This window comes from Sarcophilus harrisii, chromosome 1 (genome assembly GCF_902635505.1).
Source record: "Sarcophilus harrisii chromosome 1, mSarHar1.11, whole genome shotgun sequence".
Classification (NCBI taxonomy): domain Eukaryota; kingdom Metazoa; phylum Chordata; class Mammalia; order Dasyuromorphia; family Dasyuridae; genus Sarcophilus; species Sarcophilus harrisii.
In genome coordinates this window covers 12,191,463-12,216,860 of record NC_045426.1, presented here as the reverse complement: position 1 = coordinate 12,216,860, position 25,398 = coordinate 12,191,463, and positions in this window count along the sequence as shown.

Here is a 25,398-nt window from a genome sequence, read left to right as displayed (position 1 = left end):
GTTTATTAAGAGCCTATATACCAAGTACTATGTGAGACACTGGGAATGCAAATATAAATGGGACACTGACAGTTGTTACTTACAAAGAGTTTACATTCTACAGTGGATCAGAGCATGAAGGGTTTTAAGGGAACCAGGACACCCATAACCAAAAGGAATCTTCAAAGACTAGAAGAAATCAATCCAATATGGGTTTGGGCTTCACTTTGCCCTTCCCTAGTTACATCTAAAATGACAGAAAACTTTCTTTTTAAAATTATTAAATGTAATGTAATATGTAATATTATGGATTTTATATATAATATATTCATCATATTACATAATTATTAAACTAGAGCTCGTTTTCTATTCCCAGTCAATAAAAAAGATAATTCTACTACTTGGTTTGTATTTTTGACTCTCCCTCACACCCCAAACTTTATCAAAATTATTGGGGTAATTTTATAAAATTGTATACTCTATTATATAGTGAATACATATAGTCTATGTAATTTTAGAAAAAAGTTTAATAATTATGTACTATTATCAATATATTGTATATAAAATACATAATATTACATATTACATTTATAGATAATATTTATACATAAATTTCTATATACTATACATATATAAAAATTTATATATAATTGCAATTTTATAGCAGATAATTTTAAAAAGAAAGTTTTCTGTCATTTAGATGTAACTATTATTCATTTATTATTAAATGATATTTATTATCTTAGATAATAATTATAGTTTATAATTTAGGGGGCAGGAACTGAACTTGTGATTTCAGTGACATTTATAACTCCTCATGAAAATCTCCCTTTACTTACTCAGATTACTGCCTCCTTTACGGTTTATAATCTGAGAGAATTGCCTGGAGCATCCAACAGCTATCTTGTCCAAGGTTAGCTGGGCGGTGTATGTCAAAGGCAGCACTTGAATCTAGGTCTTCCTAACTTTCTAGCTTTTATGATGCTCTTTTTCTCAGATGATAATAAAACCCCTTTTGAGCACAGATGGATATCTCATATTTTCGATGCATGTGTGAGACAAGTTTGCTCAAGTGGTACTCGATTTTTTCACCCAAGAGATCTCTTTCCACTTTATGCTATTCAACTATTCTAGGGTGGAAAACCAACAGGGGATGGGGGAGAGAAGATTAAAGATAATTCAGAACTTGAAAGAAAAGTATAGCTAATTAAGAAGACTTTGTCAGGAACCGCTCCCCTCAAATCAGAAAGAGAAAAATATTGGAAATCAAAGTGACGGTCTATAAGGAACCGCAAACCACACTGATGTCAGAGAAAAAGGGCTTGTTGATGATACTGTCTCTGGAAACATCTCATTACGCCTCTGAAATTTCAACTCAGGGGACACAACAGCAGGGAAAGTCAAAGGTTCTCCTGTGGAAAAAAAAGACTCTAAAATAATGAGTAGAGCTTTTATTATCAGCACTAAGAGAGACCTTTGGGATTAGCTAGTCCTACTTTTCAATCTTTAAATGAAGTGACAGAGAGGAAGTGATTTGTCCAGAACCACAAAGTATGTGCCAGGTGCCTGGCGATGAGTCCAGGATGCAAAGAAAGGGAAAAGACAGTCCCTGAGTTCAATAAGCTTGGAGTCTCATGCGGGAGAAGATGCAAACAGAAATGTATGGCCAAGGTATCAACAAGATACAGTGGAGATGGTCATATCTTGGAGACCAGTGCTTTTTTTTTTTTTTAACCAGATTTGTTATTTCTATTGTTTGGGGGCTCCAGGTGAGGAGCTACCTGTATCAATGCAAGTCAAAATCAACTCTGTAACAGTTAGTCTTAGAAAGTTGGTGGAGGAACTGGGATATTAAATTATTAGTCCAGGGATCATATGGTCAGGATATATCAGAGTGGGACCTGAATTCTGGTCTTCCCAACTCCAAGGCTGGCTTTCCATCCACTATACCCCGCTGCCCTTTTTAAGGCTTTCTATTGCTCATTTTTGGGGAGTCATTAGGAAGCAATACAAATCCTCAGGCTCTTGGAAATGTCTTTTTTTCTATCTTGAATATGGAAATAATGAGGAAAATATCAAAACAATGTCAGTCTCTGGATTTGTTGAGACCTGTATTATTGTACAATCTTTGATCTGCTCACAATATGGAAAGCAGAGGAGAATCCCTTGAAACATCCTGGACTTTAGTGGTGGTAATTTGGTTATTGCTAAAAATTTATCTTCAAAATAATAATAGAATCTCAGAATTGGAAAAAACTTCTACCTAATCAAGTATTCCTATTACAAATACCCCAAAGAACAGTCATCTACTTTCTCCTAAAAGGTCTCAAATGGGGGTGTGTGTGGAACCGACTATCTCCTAAGACAATCTATTTAACTTATTGTTCAGTCATTTCACTCATTCCAACTCTTTGTGATGCCATTTCCATCTCCAGCTCATTTTACAGATGAGGAAACTGAGGTAAACAGGGTCAAGTGACATGCCCAGGATCACACAACTAGTAAGTGTCTGAGGCCAGAGTTGAATTCAGGTCTTCCTGATTCCAGGCCCAGAACTCTATCCATGGTACCACCCAGCTTCTTAACCATGACTGCTACATAGCACAGATAGCAATCACATCCCTAGTAAGTCTTCTTTTCTCTGACCTAAACAGTTTTCAGTCCTTCAACTAGCTCTCATGTGTTCTGAGGTCCTTCACTGTCCCGATTGCTCTCCCCCAAATGTCCCGTAGCCAACCAATGTCATTTCAAAACTGTGACATTGAGAAGTGAGTACCCCATCCACATGGCAGAGCAGAGCAGGGTCATCCCCACTCACGATTTGTCTTAATGTAGCCTGGAATTCCATGAGAGTTTGGGACTGCCATAGCCCAGCTCAGAAGAAGAATTTTTCTGGGCTCTTTCCTGAAAGCTTTTCAAAGGACTTTCTGTTGTCCCATATTTCTCTTCTCTTCACACTTATGACATTGATTTTTTTTCGAACCCAGACACAGGACTTAACATTTGTCCTTGTTATATTTCATTTCCAAAGTTTATTTCTTGGCTAATCAGAGAGACAAATTCAAAAGTGAGTTTTTTTTAATATTCTAAAGAGGCCAAGACTTTCATTTAGTTATAAATAATTTAAAAAATCATTTCATGAAAAGCAGCCTCTGTTTTGGAAAATGACGCCAAATGAACAGCTCATTAGCCAAGACTTGACTGAGACACAAGGGATAAATATGTGGTGTGATTTACAAGCTTACAATGAGTTAGAAACAGCTCTGTTTTCTTTGCTGGACCCTTTTCCTCTAGGACTTTTTAAATTGGAGCTAATTTAGATTTTATTTTAAAATAGCTACTTAGTAAAGTTTTCTCTGGAAACATCTGATCGCTGGAAAATATCAAATATAGGCCACCAAACTAAAGCATCCTTTGTGTTTCCAAGCCTTTTTCTCTGGCCCTTATAGGCTTAGTTTCATGATATGAATATAAGGGATCATAGATGGACAAGCCAAGGATTGTGCAGGAGTCAATAATGTGTTAAAGCACCCAAAGAGCTCTGTCGTACTCTGGGAAGATTCTCTGTGCAGTTTATGGGAGAAAATGGAAGAGAACTGGATCGAACAAGAGGATGATGGGAAAGGATCTGCACCCCAGGTAGGAATATCTCCATTGTTACCATCATAATACCCCCATTTCAAGCCCAAATTCTCATTTCTACAGGTAGAGCAGTAGCTTCTTAAGAATACTAACAATGACTTCGGTTTCTTGGGAGGGAGCATGGAATGAAGAACTGGAGTCAGGAATACCTGGGTTCATAGATGTGTGACCTCAGGAAAGGCATATAAGCTCTTTCATTCTCAATTTCTTCATCTGTAAAGTGAAGATTTTGGACTTGATAACCTGTAAGAGTCCTTCCAGTTCTAAATCTATGATCCTGTGATTCATCACCTCAAATCCCTATACTATTAGGCAGACAGGTAGTGCAGTGGATAGAACACTAGGCGTGGGCTTCAAATCTGGCCTCAGACACTTACTAGCTGTGTGACCTTGGGCAAATGGTTAGCCTCTGTTTACTTTTGCTTCCTCAAGTGTAAAATGAGAATAATAATGGCACTTGTCTCCCAGAACTCTTAGGAGAAACATGAGTTAATATTTCTAAAGCATGTCACAAACCTTAAAGCATTTCAGAAATACTATAATAATAGGATGGTGATGGTGACATTGATTGTGATATTGATGGTGACATTGATGATGACATTGATGTTGATCTGTTGAGTAGAGAGGAGATACTGGATACATTTAATGATCATATGGGGCACTTAGGATGATGAGTCTTAGGGCTCTGGAAAAGTGGAATGGGCTACTTTAAGACACTGTGGTTTGTCTCCAGGTTACTTTAAAGGTTCTCCCCACTCCCATCCCTACTACCAGCCTCCAGACATTAAAGACTGAGGGCTAGAAATGAGATAAAAGAGAAACTTTATTTACTTCATTTGATCTAGAGTCTGACAAGCTGGGTTCAAATCCTGACTCTGTCTTTCCTACCTGTGTGATTTTGGTCAAGTTCTTTATCCTTCCTAGGTCTCAATTGCCTTATCTGTAAAATGAGGGGTTGGCTCACATGAACTCTGAGGTCCCTTCCAATCTATCTATGAATGAACCAATCTAATTATTAACCTAAATCAACGAACCTGGGTGCAGTAACTGGCATAAAGTAGACACTAATGTTAAGTGACTTCTTGATTGGACCACTGATCCTTCCAGACATTAAATCCAGAATCTCAAAATCCCAATTTTTCCTAAGATGTCTCCATTGGCAACCAATCAACTTCCATAGTTTTGCCACCCATGATTTCCCTTCTTGTGCTCTACCCTCCAGCCAAACTGAACTTCTCATCATTCCCCAACTACCTCCCAAGGGTTCCTTTCTTCCAAAGCTTCACTCATACCCATTCTTCACTTAAATCTTAGCCTTCTTCAAGTCTCTGCTCATATATTGCCTTTATTGATTTAGCCTACAATTAAAAATGGTTTCTTTCTTTCAGAGAGAAATCATTTTACCCCCTGTACTTTCCTTCTCTTTCCTTTTATTTTCTTTTGGTAGGAATTTGGACTTGTTATATCATTTGTGGAAGGAATTACTGGGGTGGAAACATCCTTCACTAGTGCATCTTGGTGATTCATCAGTAGCTTGTTGTTTATAGAATACCCTGATCATACGTTCCTTCTACTTGATTTTGTATTAGAGGTATCTCCTTGGGTGACTCCACTTCCCTGCTAGATTGTCAGCTCCTTGAGAACAGAGAATCCAGATTATTTATCTAGTACCTTCCCAGGAGCTTGAAACAGTGTTTTGTCTGTATCATCATCATCATCATCATCATCATCATCTAGATATATGCTAATAATAGATATTATTAGAATAATGAGTAATAATAAATAACATTGATAGAGGATTTACTATGTGCCAGGCACTGTGCTAAACACTTTATGATAATTCTCTTTTGATCCTCACAACAATTCTGGGGGAATAAATGCTGTTATTATCCCCATTTTATCAATGAGGAAGTTGAGTTGTCCAATGTCACACAGTTAGTAAATCTGAGGCTGGATTTGAATTCAGGTCTTCCTCCAGGTCTAGTGTTCTCTCGACTGCACCATTTTGTCAAATTGAACTGACTTGGGTTTCTTCCCACTGTAACATTGGAGTATTGATCGAAGATTTCAGCAAACTCTGATGCTAGGCCGCCTGCTTGCTTTTGCTATTCTTTGCCCCTTCGGCTCAGTCCAGCTTTTTTCCTTTGGTATTTTTTGTTCAGCATGCATTTATTATGTTCCTACTGTGTTCCAGGAACTGTGCTGGACACTGGAGATCCAGAGAAAAGAACAAATTAGACTTTGTTCTCAAGGAACTTACATTTTATTAGGGGGAAATGTGCACAAAGAAGCAAATATAAAATATGTGATGTAAGACATACTGTGTAAAATGGCACAATACAAAACCATCTCAAGAGGGAGAAACCCCTGATTGCTGGGGAATCATCACAGGCTTGTGCCGGGGAAGACACCTGGGTGTTTGGATGGCTTCTCCTTCCCTGTTTCCCTAGATGGTGCCATCTTTTAAATGACTAGTAACCAGTGGCATTCAGAGGGATTTAGGAGACCCTGCTTCGCCCTGGTTTTAGGAGCTTTGACCTCGAGATGTCCTCTTCTAACCTTGCAGTTTCAATGCTCAGGCTCCCGGCCTGTGTCACACCCCCCCCCCCCAGCCCTGGATCCTTTCTTGTATCCTCTCCCTGTTGTGAAGAAGCCTCATGGGCAAGTGGTGCAAGATTTCTTACTTCTAAGACATCTGTTTCAGAAGGAGAGTTTCCAGCTTGCTGTAACTGTAAGTCACACGCCTCCATGGTAGAGGTGCCTGTGAGAAAGGTGTTGGGGGTATTTTTAGGTGATTACCATATATTAAACAGGAAGATGGGCCTATTTTTAAAGCGATGAGAAGCCAAGATGAGAAGGAGGATTGTTCTTGAGGCGCTTAGCCTGGCCCAGAGCCACATTCTCTCTCCCTCCTCGCCCCACTCCAGAAAAGTTCAGAGGGAAAGATCACAGAGCATTGGATGGAGAAAAACCCTAATTATCATCTTTAGAGGTCTTTGAGACACAAGCCACAGAATGGGCTCCACAGGAACCCATGGGTTCAAATCCCACCTCAGACACTTACTAGCTGGGTGATTCTGGGCAAATCGCTTGACCTCTCTCTGCCTCAGTTTCCTCATCTTTTAAAATGAAGGAATCAGACTCTACAGACTCCAAGACCTCTTTGAACTCTAAATCCATGATCCTTTGATCCAGTCTACACACAGTGATCCCAATTTTCAGATGAAGAAACCAAGGGCTAGAGTGCAGAATGGATGGTTGGCCATGTACACAAAGCAGACTTGTGGCAGAATCCAGGCCTTCTGACTTTTGGTTCAGTGCTTCTCCCATCCTACAAGTTTCCTTAGGTCCCTCCTGGTCTTGAGTGTCTAGCACAGGGTCACCTATTGGCACTTAGCACAATGTTTGCCAGGGTCACCTATGGCAAACATTGTGCTAAGTGCCAATACAAAAGATCCTCCCCCCAAGGAGCATACATCCTTTTTTTTTTAAAGTTCATTTTATTTAAAGAAACGAATAAGAATAAAAGAAAAACAGAAAAGGAATGCAAAACAAAATGAGAAAAAACAAAAGAGAACTTTGTCATGTGCTCAGCAGAACATCAGGGCGGGTTCAAAATATATATATATTAGTAGGAGAAATTATATTCATGAGTGTCCATCTTTACTTTCTTGTACACTGTTCTTTTGTTCTCTGCTGTGCACCTTTTTTATTCTATTCTTTTCCCCCTCTTTCATCCCTCCCATCACCCACAAGCAGGCTATAATTAAGAAAGGATTATTTATATATACATATGTAGATATATACATACACACCACACCCACACATACACAGACATGTATCTTTCCTATCCCTGATGATTCTTTGCTTTAATTCTTCTCCTTAACTTGCCTTGCTATCACTTAACCTCCAGCCACCCATGGGATCTCTCCCTTGTCTTCCTCCCTCACCCTTTGTTCCCCCCTTTGCCCATCCCTCCCCTTTTATTTCTTCATAGATTTTGGAGGTTGCTATACCCTTCATGGTATATATGCAGTTACTTATTTAACCCATTCCCGATGTGGGTAAGTTTTCAGAACTCTGAGCCTGGTCTATTCTTCCTCTGCACTTCATTTGTATGACATAATTACTATTTTTACCTTAACCCCATCCCAATCTTTCTTTTGAGCTGCTGTATTGTTGATGTCAGTCTTCATATGCTATACATTTCCCATGTAAAATAATATAAACAACTTTTCCATGATGAGTTCCTTGAACTTGATCTTTGATATTGGCTCTTATATGTTAAATTGTCTGTTAACTTTGGGTTTGGTTGAGTAGAAAGTCCTGAAAATCTGCAAATTCGTTGAATATCCATTTTTTCTCGGTTAATATTATAGATAATTTTGCTGGATAAGATGTTTTTGGCCTCAGGCCTAGTTCTTTTGATCTTTGGTAGATATGATTCCAGGACCTGTGGTTTTTTATTATGGCTGCTGATAAGTACCATGCAATTCTAATTGTAGCTCCAGTGTATTTGAAATTTTTTTTTTTTGGTTTCTTGCAAAATGTTCTTTTTGATCTGGATTTTGAAATTTGGCAATAATGTTCCTATATGTTTCCACAAAGGATCATGTTGAAGTGGTAATCAATGGATTTTTTTCTGTTTCTACTTTCCCCTCATGTCCTATTATTCAAGGACAATTTTCTTGTATCATTTCCTGAATTATTGTGTCAAGGTTTTCTTTTTGGTTTCAACTTTTTGGCAGTTCATTTATTCTTATCTTTTTTTTCTTGATCTGTTTTCCAGATCTGTCACTTTTCTTATAAGATATTTCAAATTCTGTTATATTTTTTTCATTCTTTATAATCTGTTTTATTATTTCTTGGTCTCTCATAGCTTTACTGGCTTCCCCTTGCCCAATTCTATTTTCAAAGAGTTATTTTCATCTTTGAGACTCTGTATCTCCTTTTCTAGTTTTTTCCATAATCTTTTTTGGGTTTTTGGAGGCTTTTTAGTTTTTTTTTTTTTTTTTTTTTTTTTTTAGTTTTTCCTCAGTGTCTCTCCTTTGATTTTAAAATTCTTTTTTGAGTTCTTCTATAAATTCTCTCTGGGCAGGGAGCCATTTCATTACTCTTTGGGGTAGAAGCTTTTTTTTACTTCAGTGTCCTTCTCTGAAGAGGAACCCCACCCGGTGTTTTCTGTTCTCCTAGTAAGCTTCTATGGTAGAGGGTTTTCTTCTTTCCAGGTTCAATTTTTTTAAAAATAAGAGGTATTAGTATAAACACCTCTAATCCTGCAGTAGGAAGGGAGGTGCCTCTGGTTTCCCTTCAGCCCTCTCTCTGATCTGGAGCTCCAAACCAAGCTCCCTACTCCTGCAAGTGCCAACAACCTGCAGTGTCCCTCCCCCCTGCCTCTGCACTCCCGGTGTGCTGGTTCCTTTTTGCTCAGGGCTCTGTCCCAGTAGCACAGCTGGACCTGGCCTTCCCAATCAGCTGAGGTTCCCTTGGTCTTCCTGGACTCAGACCCGAACTCCACAAACAGTCTTAGAGATGAAAGTCTCTGTGATTCCTGCTAAGGCTCTGGCCACATCCAGTTAGCCTGAGGGGTCCCCACTAGGTGTTTCTGCAGTGAGCCCAGAGATGTTTGCACTTTAGATGGGTTAATCCCCAGCCTCAAGTCTTTCTTCACATCTTCTCAGATTGTATCAGGAGTACCCTTTTCTGTCCCAGGTCTTCTGGATCTTTCAACAGTCTGCGTTCATCCAATTTGTTCCATTTGTGGGGAAAATTGGGAGAGCTTGAAATTTACCACCCTTCTGCCATCTTCCCAGAATCCTCCCCATACTTTTTTTTTTAAGTTTGAAGAATTCACTTTTATTTTCAACTCTGAATTTTCTCCCTTCTTTCTTCCCTTTTCTCACCAATTGAAAAGACAACCCCCCCCCAAACTCATAAATACGTACAAGTTCGCAAAACAAATTCCCACATTAGCCAAGTGCAAAAAAAATTTTAATAAAAAAGAAGAAAAGATTGTCTGCTTCCTTCCACCCTCTGAATCCATCGGTTCTTCAGCTGGAGACCCTTTGGAATTGTGGTCGTTATCTGTGTGAATTGGAGTCAAAAGTCTGTATTCTAATAAAAGATAATGCTCAGTAGGGATATTTTGGTCTGGGAAGTCTTAGGGGAGCTAAGTAGAATCACCACAAATCAGTGAATGGACAAATCTTTTCCAGAGGCAATGATGATACATCTTCTGAGACATTTGGGTGGTTAAGTGAATACAGCCCTGGATCTGGAGTCCGGAAGACCAGATACATCCTATTTGCGAGATCCAGAGCTAGTCACTTAATTTTTGTTTGCCTCAGTTTTCTCTCTTGTAAAATGGAGATAACAATAGCACTTTTCTTCCAGGGTTATTGTGAGGATCAAATAAGATCATATTTGTAAAAAGTACTTAGCATAGTACCTGATATACAGTAGGCACCATATAAATACTTATTCCTCTCCAACCCTCACTGGTTTATGTGTGACTTTGATTCTTCAAAGTGCTTTATGGTTCTCTGGTGTTCTATGATTTATAGTCACATGGACTAGTACTGGGAGAATACTGTTTTCTAATATCGTTACTGAAGGGGAATCCCTTCTTCAATTTGCATATGACACAGGACACCTTTCTTAGCCTGTATTAATCCCTCTTATCCCATAGCATCCTTTCTAGGATCAAACATACAATATTTCTCTCTGCTATCCTAGAGCAGGTCCATCCAATGCTGTAGGCAGGACTTTTGTGAGAATGGGGCGCCAGGAATAGTTGGGGGACATAGAAGGATGGAAAGGAGCCATGTTTGGGGAACTTCAATCTGAATGACTATACTGATACCCCTACTGTGGAGCCCATCCTGATTTTTCATCCCCAGAACAACGTGGTTTTGAAATTAATGGAATCATTGAGTTTTTCAAGTAATGCATTAAAAGATCTTTTCAAGGACTCAATTGCTTAAAAATTATATTTTGGAAATATTGAATTTAGAGATAGTCTAATGGTGTCACAAATAGCATATATCATAAAGACAGTGACTAGTCATTTGAGATTTAAAGGATTCTTGGACGTCCCCTAGTCCAACCCCCTCTAACTACAGATAATAGAATTCCCAGAAATGGGAAGGTACTTGTCCAAAGTCAAACAGCAAATAAACCAGAGATGGGATGAAAATCCAGGTCCCACTCTCAATCAGTCAGTCAACTAGCATTTACCGAGCACCTATTAAGTACCTGACATTATGTGGCTTTGTCATGGACTTTTCCCAAATCTGGGTAAATCTTGGTCAAGCTGCTAACCTTTTATTGCTTTGGGAAGCAGTGAATAAAGCACTGGCTTTGGAGTTAGGAAATCCTGGGTTCCAGTTCTGCTTGTGATACACACTGAATCTGGGCAAGCTGTTGAACATGTTTAACATGGCCCCCAAGCAACTCTCTGAAACCAAGTTACAGAAAGGTTGCTAATATGCCTAGTTAGGGCAATTTCCTCCCCCGCAGCTGTATACACTTTTGAAACTAACCCAAAGCGACCCAACTTTTTCTTGATGATGGGACTGATATAAAACTTAGCACTTCATTTTCCATTAGAGGCGATCCTTTTTATAGATGCCATACTGCTGATGACAGAATGGGAGGTATTTTTCTTTTATAGAAGCACTGGTACAAGTCAGGAGATAAATCATGGGTTTTCAGCAATGTTTGGCGAAATTATTAGGCACCTATGATGTGCGTACAGAAAATGCTGAAAGGGTCAGGGAGGTCAGCTGCATAAATGGATCTTGGGGGCATGAGGGTGATGGAAAATATTATCCCATCACTTTGGGATAGATTGCATTTCTATTTAGAATGAAGCAAAGCTGGCAGCCAGGATATTAAAATATCTAGATTCTGTCAGTGGTAGAAACTCTGATAGTGTCAATAAGGAACCAAAGCCAGAGAGAGAAACCAGCTTCCTCATGGAGGTTTACCATCCCAACCACCATATTGCCATTCATGATTCCAATTCCGGTCTCAACACACTCATGCAGGGCTGTATCAACACACACACACACACACACACACACACACAACACACACACACACACACATGTATAAGTAGGTTATGTATCTCAAAGTCACATGGAATAAGGAATTGGCCACTGAGGATCCTACTCTGAGAGTATGGGCAGGGAATCTATGTGGATACTTGGTAACTTGTATGAAAGTATATGGTGCTAGGGATAGAGGGAGTCTGACTTTTTTCAGAGCATATGTGATCATTCTGTGACAGATGTTTGACAGATCATGGGAAAGATGGGTCTCTGTGGCCACTTGACCATAAAAAAGGTACCAACCTGTCTAATTATATTCTCTCTCACGATGATAATGGAGGCAAGAACTAAGTTGGATTTTCTGGAGGGAAGAAAACCTTGAACTCACCCTCTTGGTCTTGGATAAAAGAAGAGTATAGGCAGAATGACCTTGTGAGCCTCAAAAAACCAAGTCAAGAGACTTTTATGAGTAGCTATAACCATCGTAGCCCTGAGGATGCTTGACCCAGTCCCCAAATGAATCATCCTGGCAGCCAAAAATAGTGTCCTGTAATCAAGGGAACAACTCTGTCCATCTGCTAAGCTTTCAAAAGTAAATTGGAAGGGGTGAATGCTTCGTAACAACCATTTTGTATTTGGGATCGCTCTTCCTAAGGATGGAAGTTTTTTGGGGGGAATGTGTTCTGGGTCAGGGTGATGTTCCTGTACTTTGGTTCTTGCTGTATTTTCAGAAAATATACCATTGTGAAAGCTAAACGATACCAATTATTGACCCATAATATTGAAGAGTTGTTGGCTGTATTGGGACGCGAATGACTGGCCATGGTATTGGGTGGCAACACACCAGAATGAAATCTTGAGCCAGGAGCATTAGAAGAGACCCTCCAGGGTACCCCTAGAACATGGAGGAAATGATAGAGCCCTGAGGGGCAGCTAGATGGAGCAGTGGATAGAACATCAGCCCTGAAGTCAGGAGGACTTGAATTAAAATCTGACCTCAGATATTTAAAACTTCCTAGCTGTGTGACTCTAGGCAAGTCACTTGACTCCAATTGCCTCAGCAAAAAAAATAAATAAATAAAGATAGAGCCCTGAGTCCCCAATCTACAAATGCACATGTGAGTTGGGATACTATGTTCAGAGTCTCACAATAATAATAAAGAGGAGAGTTTGGAGCAAAGGTTTGAGATGGAGCACAAAACTTTCAAGTGATACTACCTGGATTTTTGTTGGTGCTCTTGCCTTCTCCTTTCCTTTCCTTTGTCATTTGCCTAGAAGATTCAAAGATGCTGAGTGGCAAGATTGTATAGTAGAGGGAGCATCTGCCTTCACAGCCAGGTAGAGCTGGGTTCCAGTCTTGCTTCTGGTACAGACTGGCTGTGAGTCTTTGAGGAAATCACTTTGAGCAGTTCTCTAGGACCCTGATTTGCAGAGTGTGCTGTCCTGCACTGGTGGAAGGAATTCTTTCCCTGGGAGATTCCCCAAATCAGTGAAATCCCAGGTAGTCTTCCTCATATAATTTTCTAATTAGATTTTCTAATCTAATTTTTTTCTAATAAAATTTTGTTATCTCTACAATAGTTGGTGAGCAACTTGAGAAAGCTTGCCTTGGTTTTTCTGCCTGTGTGCCTAGCACTGTGCCTTGCGCACACAGTAGGTATTTGCTTTACATTCATTGAATTGAATGGGAAAAGTTACTTACCAAAGTTCATACAGGGAGAAGGGAACAGAACTGGGAATGAATCCTAGGTAATATCAAAAAACATTATACAAAATTTGGTCAACTCTTTACTACTACTACTACTACTACTACTACTACTACTACTACTACTACTACTACCACCACCACTACTACCACTGCTGCTGTTGCTGCTTCACTATCATTGCAATAGCAATAACAACTACTATAAGCACTACCACTGTTGCTGCTACTACTACCCACCACTGCCTACTATATTACTACTACTACTATTAGTACTATTGGTATTGCTACTACTACTACTGCTGCTGTTGCTTCTGCTGCTGCTACTCCTACCACCAGCAGCAGCATTATCACTACTACCACTACTACTACTATTTACTAAATTTTATATTTATAAAGCACTTTGGAAACTTTAAAGTGCTATATAAAATCTAGTGAGTTAGTAGTAGTGGTAGTAGTGATAGCAGCAGTAGGAGTAATAGTAGTAAGTGGTGGTAGATAGAATGACAGGGATTAAATGAGTTTTATCTCACTGAGTTCAGATTCAAACACAAGTATTCAAGTTTAGTCTACTACTCCACCTACAAGGGTTTTCATGGGGATGAACCAGAAAATCAAACTAACCAAAGACATAATCATGATACATCGTGATACCTACATCTCTGGTGAGAGAACATGGCAAAACAGTGCATCCCCCTGCTCCCTTTTTTGACCCCTTTGTCTTCATGTGACCCATGTAGACCATGGGTTCAGGTTTTTATGCAAAACAAGTGATGGCTTGGAATATTCCCACAAAGCCAGGATCCCTCCCCATTGCCTTGATCCCTGTGCAATGAGAAAACCTTTTTCAGATCCCATTTTCTTTTCATGCTTCCTCCGTGCAGCTCTTTCTACTGATCTATTGCAAATGTCTGATAATGAAGTCAGATGGAGACCAGCCAGGACACTGATTGGCCCCTGGCCGGCTGACCTATTAGAAATGATTTTTTGATGATGAAGTCAGAGATGGAGACCAGCCAGGACACTGGTAGCTAGCCGCCTGGCCTGTGATACTTGAAGCAAGAAGAGAAGCTAGAATTGGTTTCTCACATCTAAAAAAATATGGCCACCACAAGAAGCTGAGCCTCATTCTTTTCAGGAAGGCAATAAAAGTCTCAGAGTCCCAACACATTGATGAGGAAGAAGGCCACAACATGGAGTTCATTGGATATGGAGGTGCCCCATCCATCTGGGCCAGAGAAACAAAGGTTCCTATATATCTAGAACTGGAGGGTCAACCCTCTCATCTCCTAGATGATGAATCTAAAACTCAGAGAATCCAAATCATTTTTCCAATAGCTTTTAAATAGCAGACTTGGAATTTGTTCTTGGTTCCATTATTCTAACTTAGGTGGGAAGGTTCAGTGTTCCCTGTACTGCCGTATTTGAATCCTTTGTGAAATTCTCTCCAAGACCCATAACTACAGTTAAGAATTAGTACAATTGTCACTTTCCATTCCCAAGCATCCATTTCACTAAAATTTTGCCATAACGTTTTTAATCAAAGACATCCAAAGAAACTGGTTGCTATATGGACAGGAAAAACCAGTAGAGCCTTGGAAGAATTTTCCCATTCAAAATCAGATTCTCCTGAAATCTGAGCCCCCTAATTGCTGGGTGTCTACAAGTTTGACAGGTACTAATTTTGAATGAAATTTTATTTACTTTAGAAATGATATGCAAACACCATCATGCAGCAGGCAGGACTTCTTGGCTCTGGGAAACACAAGTCAATGGATAATAATGCTCTGGAAAAGCACTGGGAGAGCACCCCTACTGAGGTGCTTGGATTTACAGTGATTTTCACTTGTTTCCGCAGGCACAATTAGACTTGATTAGAATAGCTTATCATTTACTGATGGATTTTAAATAGCCAACAGCCTGGAAAAACAGCAATGATGTAAATGGGTTTGTCATAACTGAAGCCTGAGCTCTCGCTTGGGTTTGAAGAGAGGGGGGGAATTAGCAAATTGGTATTTTGTGCTGTTGTTTTTTCTGCTTTTCTATATGTAGTAGGTGGTCAGTTTAATTCAAATGAGTAAGAATTTATTCAGAACCTATTCTGAATCAGGCACTATCTTAAGTGCTAGAGATTCAAAGACAAAAAAATGAAAGCTGTTTCTGACCCCAATTTTATATTATTATTTATATAATATATATTATATCACATTATATATAAAATAGAAATATGTTTATATTTTGCTGGGGGAGACAACATATATATATATATATATATATATATATATATATATGTGAGTAAGTATAGAATAATTAAATTGTAGAATATAAAAGGTCATTTTGAGGGATAGAGGAAGTGCTAGCTACTGGGAGATATTGTGACTACCATTTCTAACTCTTGAAATCCTCCTTCAATACTCAGTTCAGGTGCCATTTCTTAAATGAGGCCTTTTCTGCTTGCCTGCTTTCCAGTGGTTAGTATTCACCTCATCAAAATTATTTTATATATTGTTCATTCATTTTTCTAGTCGTGTCTGACTCTTCCTGTTCCCATTTGGGGTTTTCTTGACAAAGATTCTGGAATACTTTGCCATTTCCTTCTCCAGTTCATTTTACAGATGAGGAGACCAAGACACACAGGGTTAAGTGACATATTCAGGGTCACATAGTAAGAGTCTGAGGCCATATTTGAACTCACAAAGATGAGTCTTCCTGCCTCCAGGTAGAGTACTCTATCCACTGCCCCACTTAGTTGCCCCAAGGGCAGAATCTATTGCATTTTTAAAAACCTAGTGTAAGGGCCTCTCACAAGGAAAGTTGCCTTTATCCAATGAAAAGATTGGCCACTTTTCCTTAATTACCATCCTAGAAGGTTACTAAGGGCATTAAGAGAGAGATTTAGTAACTTGGCCATGGCCAATAAACATCTCTTGAATTGAATATTACAGCTTTCAAGTCATCTTGTAGACCTTTAACACAAGCGTTTGAGACACCTCTTGGAGGAGAACCTGTAATGTAGTGTTTGGTTTGTCTGAATCAAATGCTTTTTACAATCAACTCACAATAAACCCGGGAGGAACTTGTCTGTGCTTTCCTTTCCAGTCAATTGTTTGATTATAAGAACGTGGTTTTCTGTAGGATGCACTTTGAAAGCCTGCTCACTAGCTTCTCATGCCTTCTCTACCAAGGATGATGTTGATGTGGGCGTGGTTATGCTTCCCATAAAGACTGTGTACAGATGCAAAAGTAGGCACAGAGGGCATGAAATATTGATGTTTTCTTTCTCAGCTTATCCAAGTAGTAACAGCTGCTATGATTTTCTTGTCCCAAATTTTCCCTCTCAGAAATCTTGACTATCAACCCTTCAATGCCTCCCATCATCTCCAGCCTAGGCCTCCTTTCTCTGGCTAAAAAAGCCCTGATCTTTCTACCTTTGTTTTCCTTAAATGCCTTTCTATTTCATTCTGTAACACTGCTCAGTGTCCCGGGATAACCATCTCATATTTAGCATGCTGATAGTTAAGTTGATACTGAAAAATGGAGCAGTTTTTAGGGTTCTTTGCTCTCTCTCCTCCCCTTTTTGATTGTCTACCCAAATCATTGTAGAAGTATCAGACTTTTGTATTTTTTCTTTGTTCGATGGGTGGCCATGGCCAAAGAATTCATGAGATAGTTGGCAGCCTCCTGGGATTTCAGAGGCTATTGAATCCCATTTCTTCATTTTCTATTGAGGACACTGAGGTCCAGGAGGCATAAATAATTTGCCCAAGGTCATAGGGATATTTACTCAAATATCAAACTGGAGATTTGAATTCAGATCCGCTTATTCCAGAGCCAAGGCTTTCCTCACTCCCTGATCTAAGCTTGTCCTCAGCAGACCTAGCCTGTCACTGGGACTGTACCCAGCTCCTTTCCAAGTTGGTAGAATTTGCTGTGAGCTAGCCCTCACCGGTGTAGCTTTCAATGCCCAGAATCAGGTGATAGATATCCCGTAATGAGACATCATGACAGGACTTTGTGGCAGAAATCAATACTGCTGAGAAATACAATACTTCTTAAATGTGAGTCTGGCCTAAAGAGAGCCCGTGATTATCTTGGACTATCACGACTCATTACCGAAGAAGGGAGGCTGTCCCCCATATGGAGCACTGGGGGTGTCGTGCACAGTTCTTGGGACTATTTCTAGTCTCTTTTCTCACTCACCCTCTCCAAGGGAGATTGTCATTGCAAGGAGAGGAGGCAGAGGTAGGGACTGCTAGTGTGGCCACTCTGGTCTCCTCAGAGAGCGGGGGTGCTCCTCCAGAATAATGTCTATCCGTTCCCTTAAATCTTATAAGCCTAAGGAATATGGATTTAATTTCAAGCTAAACTTCTGATTGCTGTTCATTAATGAGGGAAGGAGAACCCCAAGCTTTACGGGCAAGGCTTGACGTCTCACCAAATATTAGTGAGCACACACACACACACAGAGAGAGAGGGAGAGAGAAAGAGAGAGAGGAGAGATACATAGAAGAGAGATACATACACACACAGAGGCAGAGAGAGACACACACAGAGATGGAGACAGAGACAGAGAGAAGAGCACACACACACACACACACACACACACACACACACACACACAGAGCGAGAGCAGATAGCAAAGAAACCCATTTATCCATACAGAAATCAGAGACATATGAGAATTTATGCTAGACAATACAGCCTGAAGGGGCACTCCCATTGGGAGTGAGTCCTAGGTCTCACTCATGGGGAAATTCCCTGACATCTCTAGCATAACAAGCTGGGGATAGAAACATGATGGAAACTGCCAACTCCTCTCCTGCCAACTTCTTCCCAGAGTCTTTTCTTCTTTCCTTGGGATTGTCCATCTTCTCTCTCAAAATCTGGAAGTTAGAAGAGCCCCAAATAATTGCAGAGCACAAAGAAGCTCAAGAGACCTGTAGATGCTGATTAGATTGGAAGAGAGTGGAATTCTCCTCCCTCCCACTCTCACCAACTCTGCCCTGTTTCATCCCTCTCACAGACCCGGGTCACTGGTGTCCACCAATGAGGAGAGAGTCCCAGACCCATAGGCTCTGGGCCGTGGGTTGCCTCTACTTTTTCTGTCTTCATCTCTGTAGCATCAGGACATTGAATTCCCTACAGCAGGTTTTCCACGTTGCTCCCCTACCCCCGCCTCTCCCACCACCCCACTTTTGCACCAGAACTATGGGCTTGTCAGAAGCCTTCGTTTAAAAAGTGACGAATACTGCAGAGCTATTGCTTAGAATCACATCCCCCGAGCCTTTCATCAGCTCACTAACTCAGCTAGAGTGGGCTCTGCAGATACTGCCATCTTCCAGGCAACAGGCAAGGAGCCCTCCATGTTTTCTCATACATAGAATTTCCTCTGGTCTCCTAGTGATTCTATGGAACGTGAAGCCACTTGGCCTGTGCTCTAGAAAGAGCCAAGCCGGGGCTACCTTTCGCTGGGCTCATTTGGTCCAAATACACTTCCTTTCTTGGGAATGGCCAGTAATGATCAGGGCGATGGAAAATAATTCTGGGGAACTTGGCTAGACCGGCAGGGATAATAGTCCTCGTAAACCATATCCGGTGGGAGTCCCTTGGAAGAGAGCCGAGAGCCAGGGACATGAAAGCAGGGGGAGACTGGACAGGGGAGGGGAAGTCTGCACACTCCTGTCCCCTATATGTTCATCTCCAAAGATGGGACAAGTAGAAACTCAGGGGCAGAACCTGTTAACCTGAGCCATGGCCCTAGTGCATAGATTGCCTGACCTATATAGCCTTCCGAAGGACTGATTAAAGATCTGGGGCTAAGGATGGAGAGGGTAACCCCACAGGTGGAGGTACAGCAAGAAGCAGAGTTATATAGTACGAGGAATAAAGCCCATGTTTTGCTCTCTTGCTAGGACTATGACTTGTTCCATCAGCACAGTGGGATGGAAAGGGGATTGTCTATCTGGGAAACCCAAGTTTGTTTCCCACTAAGGGAATCCAAACAGAGGAGTATTATGGGATTAGAGACCTATATAGCCCCCTGGAGGCTCACTGGAATATTGGGGCTGTCTCTCCAGTAACCTTCTTTGTGTTTCTTCTGAGGGAAAAGTAAATGCTTAGAGCGGTATTAAGAGACTGTAGGCCTGTAGAGCTCCCCTGGGTGGAAGGTAGTACTCACTGGGAAGGGAGAAAAAGCCACTGACTGTTTATGAGCCCCTGGGAAGCTTGCTTTGTTTTGCAATGTCTGTGTGCTGAAATGAGGATTTTCCTAGGCTTGTTATCAAAACTGGTGCTTTCCCAGGAACTGGGCTTCTTTTGCTCATGTTTATGGAGACTTACACAGGGGCTTATGTCTTGATATTCTTAGGGTGGAGGGGAGAAGCCAAACCAAAGTGTGCTCAGAATGTGGACCCGGGGCCACAGGATACAGTCCTCTAGAAATAGAAGGGACTCTCGTGTAGCCAGAGAAACAAAGACAGGATTAGAGATCTAGAATTTAGAAATGACAAAATTTCATTTTGTAAAAGAGAAAAGTGAAATTTAATTAAGTGACTTGTCCAGGGTCACACTAGAAGTAATCAGAGTCAGGCTTTAATCTTCAAGATGCCTTATGACCCTGCCATAAGATAGCGTGGCATAGGATGGTGACAATTGACCCTGCCATAGATAGTGTGGCATAGGAGGGTGACAATTGAGAGCCAGCTTCTAGGTTATGGATTGATTGGTGGTGTGAATTTGGCAAATCTGAACCTAAGTTTTCCCATCTATAGAAGAAAGAAAAGGAGAAATGATCAAATGGATAATATGGCTTAATATACATCAAAAAGTACAAAGTTAGCACTACCAAGAACTTCACTTTGGAATAATATATCCCAAGGTATAGCATAGTATAATATGTATAAAATAAGAAATATATCCCGGAAGGGATTGGGGTTATTCTGCTTGACCCAAAAAGGGCAGAAGCAGGAACAACCTGGGCAAGATGCAAAGAGGAAGCCTGGTTCTGTGTAAGGAAACTTCCCAGTAGTTAGCATTGCCTCAGAATGGTGTGGGCTGCCTTCGGGTGACCCTTCAGAAATAGCCAGGTGGTGGGTGCCACAGGGCATAGAGCACTAGGCCTGGAGTTGGGAAGATCTGAATTCGAATCCTCAGGCGTTTAACTAGCTGTGTGCCCCGGGGCAAGCAGTTTAACCTCTTTCTGCCTCACTTTCTTAGGGATAGTCCTTAGATTAGAGATTATCCTAATGGCTCCTTCTCAGCATTGTTGTGAAGATCAAATGAGAAGATATTTGTAAAGCTTTTAGCACAGTGACTGGCATAGAGTAGGTGCTTAATAAATGTCCATTTCCTGGCTCCATCCTTCCCTCAAAGGATATCTTCTGGCAAAGGCTAGGTGTGTGCATTTGGGGGGACAACAGCAAAATAGTACAGAGGGGATTCTTACTCAGATATATTAGATGACCTCTGAGCTTCTTTCTATGAGTGATGGGCTGGTAAAAGTGAAAGGAAAAGGTTTTCTCTCTCTCTCTCTCTCTCTCTCTCTCTCTCCTCCTCCTCCTCTCTTTCCCTCCCTTTGTTTCTTTTTTTCTGTCTCTCTGTCTCTCCCTTTCTGTTTCTCTTTATCTCTGTCTCTCTGTGTTTCTCTCTATCTCTGATTCTGTCTCTGTCTCTCTCAGATCTCTGAGTTTATGATCTTCTGCTTCGGACTTCTGACATTCTGAGTACTATCTTCCCCCATGAGCTGCAAACTTCTGAGGACACGGACTGTTGTATCTGTCTTCTCTCCTGCCCCACCAGCATCTAGCACCAAGTGTCGGATAAAATCTCATTAATGGAGCAAAGAAGCGTGGGCCCCAATGCAGGAAGATTCTTTTTCCTAGAGGCCTCTGACTTCGACTTTGAAAACGTGCACGTTCTGCATGATGGAAGGTCTCTTCCTTCCTGTCAGTCAACGAGGCAATGCCTCCCCAGAAAGTGAATCCTGCGCGCTCTATGCTCCTAGTCTTCTGCCCTTCCTGTGGGTCCATCAAAGCTTCCCTAGAGATTTTAACACGCTTTAATATCTGTCTCTGCATCCATGATCTGCTCCAAATTGTCCGGATACAGATCATGAACGAAGCTAAACTCCAGTGGCTCAGACAAAATCTCGAACAGAACCTTCTCTCTTTCCTGTCCTTAGCCTTCCTTTTTCTCCTTCTCCTCCCTCCCTCCTCTCCTTCCTTCCTTTCCTCTCCTTCCTCTCCTTCCTCCCTCCCTCCTTCCTCTTCCTTCCTTCCTCCTTCTTCCTTCCTCCCTTCCTTCCCTCCCTTCCTTTCTCCTTCCTCCCTCCTTCCTTCCTTCCTTCCTCCTTTCCTCCCTCCTCCCTCCCTTCCTCCCTCCCTCCTTCCTCCTCCTTCCCTCCTTCTTTCCCTCCTTTTCCTTCCCTCCTCTCCCTTCCTTCCTCCCTTCCTCCTCCTTCCTTCCCTCTCCTTCCCTCCTTCCTCCCTCCTCCCTCCTTCCTCCCTTCCTCCCTCCCTCCCTCTCTCCTTTCCTCCCTCCCTCCTTCCTTCCTTCCTTCCTTCCTCCCTCCCTCCCTCCTTCCCTCCCTCTTCCTTCCTTCCTCCCTCCTCCTTTCTTCCTCCCTCCCTCCCTTCCTTCCTTCCTCCTTCCTTCCTCTTTCTCCCTTCCTCCTTCCTCCTCCTCCCTCCTCCTTCCTCTTCCCTCCCTCCCTCCTCCCTCCCTTCCTTTTCCTCCTCTCCCTTCCCCTTCCTTCCTTCCTCCCTTCCCTTCCTCCCTTCCCTCCTCCCTCCCTCCTTCCTTCCCTCCTCCTCCCTTCCTTCTTCCCTTCCTCCCTTCCTTCCTTCCTCCTCCTCCCTCCCTTCCTTCCTTCCTTCCTTCTTCTTTCCTTCCTCCCTTCCTTCCTCCCTCCCTCCCTCCCTTCCTTCCTCTCTCCCTCCCTCCCTCCCTCCTTCCTTTCTTCCTCCCTCCCTCCCTTCCCTTCCCTCCCTCCTCCTCCCTTCCCTCCCTCCTCCTCCTTCCTTCCTCCTCCCTCCCTTCCTTCCTCCCTCCCTCCCTTCCTTCCTCTCCTCCCTTCCTTCCTCCCTCCCTCCCTCCCTCCCTCCTTCCTTCTCCTTCCTCCCTTCCTTCCTCCCTCCCTCCCTTCCTTCCTCTCCCTCCCTCCCTTCCTCCCCTTCCCCTCCCTCCCTCCCTCCCTTCCTTCCTTCCTCCCTCCCTTCCTCCCTTCCCTTCCCTCCCTCCCTCCCTCTCCCTTTCTTCCTCCCTCCTTCCTTTCTTCCTCCCTCCCTTCCTCCCTCCCTTCCTCCCTTCCCTCCCTCCCTCCCTTCCTTCCTCTCTCCCTCCCCCTCCCTCCTTCCTTCCTCCCTTCCTTTCTTCCTCCCTCCCTTCCTCCCTCCCTCCCTCCTTCCTTCCTTCCTCCCTCCCTCCCTTCCTCCTTCCTCCCTCCCTCCCTCCCTCCTTCCTCCCTCCCCTCCCTCCTCCTTCCTCCCTTCCTTCCTCCCTCCCTCCCTCCCTTCCTTCCTCCCCTCCCTCCTTCCTTTCTTCCTCCCTCCCTTCCTCCCTCCCTCCCTTCCTCTTTTTCTTTCTATGATGTGGCCAATAGACCCCTGGACTTAGGACCCGGAGCGAGGGCGAGCGCCGCCTCTGGCAAAGCATGACGACGCTCAGTCACGTCTGACTCTTCCCGGTCCCATTGGAACATGTCGCGATAACCGCACCAGAACGTTCGCCATTTCCTTCTCTTACTTTGCACACGAGGAAACGGAGGCGAACAGGCTGAGTGACTTTCTCAGGGTCACTTCACTAGTAAAGGTCACTTTACTTGAGGTCACACTTGAAGTCGGGAGGAGGAGGGTTCTAGGGCCGGCGCCCCCTCCGCTGCAGCGCCACCTGGCGGAGCTAGGCTGAATTTCTTAACCCCTTAGTGGTCCAGGCTCTAGGGGCTTCAGAGGCCGCTAAGTTACAGGCGGCGGCTGCTCCAGAGGGGGTCCAGGAGGACAATCGCGCCTTCTGTGCTCCCCGCACTGAGGAAAGTCACGGGTCCGGCCACAAGCCATGGAGCAGAGGCTCCCGCCTGTGGTGGGTCTGCGACGCCGAATCTGCAGATGAAAACTTAATAACAAGTCCCGGGGACCACCTGGCTCTTTATAAATGGGTTTATCACTAGATAAAACACTGGAGGGTTTTTTTCTTTCCCAAGTTAGATCAGACGCTGGCAGCGCAGACAGATGTTGCCCCGGGAGCCCGGACACGGGAGGCGTGTTCTGCGGGGGACGCCCGCGCCCGGGGGAGGGGCCCTCTGCGCTTCAAGGGCGGGAGCCCTAAGAAAGGGCGCTCACGAGGGCGGCGGAGGCCGGGCTGCGCGGGCGGATCAGGCCGGAGCCGCGGCCCACACTGGCCAAAGCCGAAGCCACGGGGAGGAAATTAGGCCGGGTTTCAGGCGCTGACTCAGCAGAAGGGCCTGGCGGCTCCCGGAGGGGGAGGGGGCGCTCCCAGAACGCTCCGCCCGCCCACTGGTTCGGATGATCGATACAGAAAGCCTGAAAAGGGACTCGATCCTGCCGGGGAAAAGCGCCAAAGGGAGGGCGGAGGAAGCCCTCCGCGGCCGTCTGTGGGACGCGCTGTCCCGGCAGAGGGCGGCAGTCTGTGAGCCCGCGCTGCCCCGTGAGGGGGCGGCGGCCTGTGAGCTCGCGCTGCCCCTCGAGGGGGCGGCCGTCTGTGAGCCCGCGCTGCCCCTCGAGGGGGCGGCCGTCTGTGAGCCCGCGCTGCCCCTCGAGGGGGCGGCCGTCTGTGGGCACGCGCTGCCCCGCGAGGGCGCGGCTACGTCTGTGGGCACCCGCTGTCCCGGCAGGGGGCGGCCGTCTGAGCCCGCGCTGCCCAGGGAGGGGGCGGCCGTCTGTGGGCCCCAGTCCCGGACTCTCTCCAGAACTTGGAGCCGGCCCTCCAGCTCCCCGCCCCGACCCCAAGGCAAAGGGGCGGGCCTCGCAGCGGGGGCCCCCTCCCCGGGGGCATGTCTCCCCTGGGGGAGCCACCAAGTTCGTCAGGTGGGAGAAGCCACGTTTGACGAATGTCTGTATTATCTGAGGGAAATGAAGAGTTCTCCATTTTATTTCTCGTAACGTCATAGATTTAGATCTGGAAGCGACCGTTGGGAGGCCTCGGAGTCAAAGCCGTGATGTTACAGACGGGGTCACGGGGGTCTGAGAAGTGGGGCGACTTGTGACCCCGGCCGCGTTTGAGCTGGGATTTGAACTCGGATCTTGCCTCCAGCCCCGCTGCCCATGCTGCCTCTCCGTGCGTTCGGTTCTGTGCAAAATGAGCGCTGTGATAGCTTCCTTTTTGTGCGGAGCAGAATCTGGGAAAGCTCCGCAAGCCACAGGCTGGTAACCCCTGACTTACAGCAACCCCTTGGGCTGCCTGCGCCGGGTGTTCCCGAAAGCGAAGGAATCACCACCAGGGGGCGCCGCGACACTCCCCGCCATCGGCTCCTCCGTCCCTCGGCGGCAGCTGGCTAATGGTGCCGGAATGAACTTCTGGAGAGAAAGGGCGTCCCTGCGCCTTGTGTGTGCTCTAAAAAGCGTTACAGGAAGACCCCGCTCTCCCTCGGAGCCGCTCCGGGAAACGGTGCTGTCAGTACCGCCGCTTTACAGATGGGGAAACTGAGGCGGAGGGAGGTTAACAAGGGTTGCAGCATCCGGGCCTCGCTCCCCGACTCCGGGCTCGGTGCTTGTGTCTGCCGCGCCCGGCACGTAGTAGGGGCCTACAAACGCTCGTTGCCCGACCCGGACCCACTGCCGCTCGTAGTGAAATAGCGGCCCCTCGTGGTGCTTCCCTCACATCAGTTCTGTGAAGAAAGGAGCCCGCGTCATTGTCCTCAGTCAGTGCTATGAAGGCTCAGGTTTGCCCCTGGCGGGCCCCTCCAGGTGTCCTGGGCGCCTTGGTTACCAACAGCATGAGGGGATCATCTATCAGCCATCTCTCCTCCTTGCCCTGGACCAGCCCGTCTTATTATTTATTTATTCATTGATT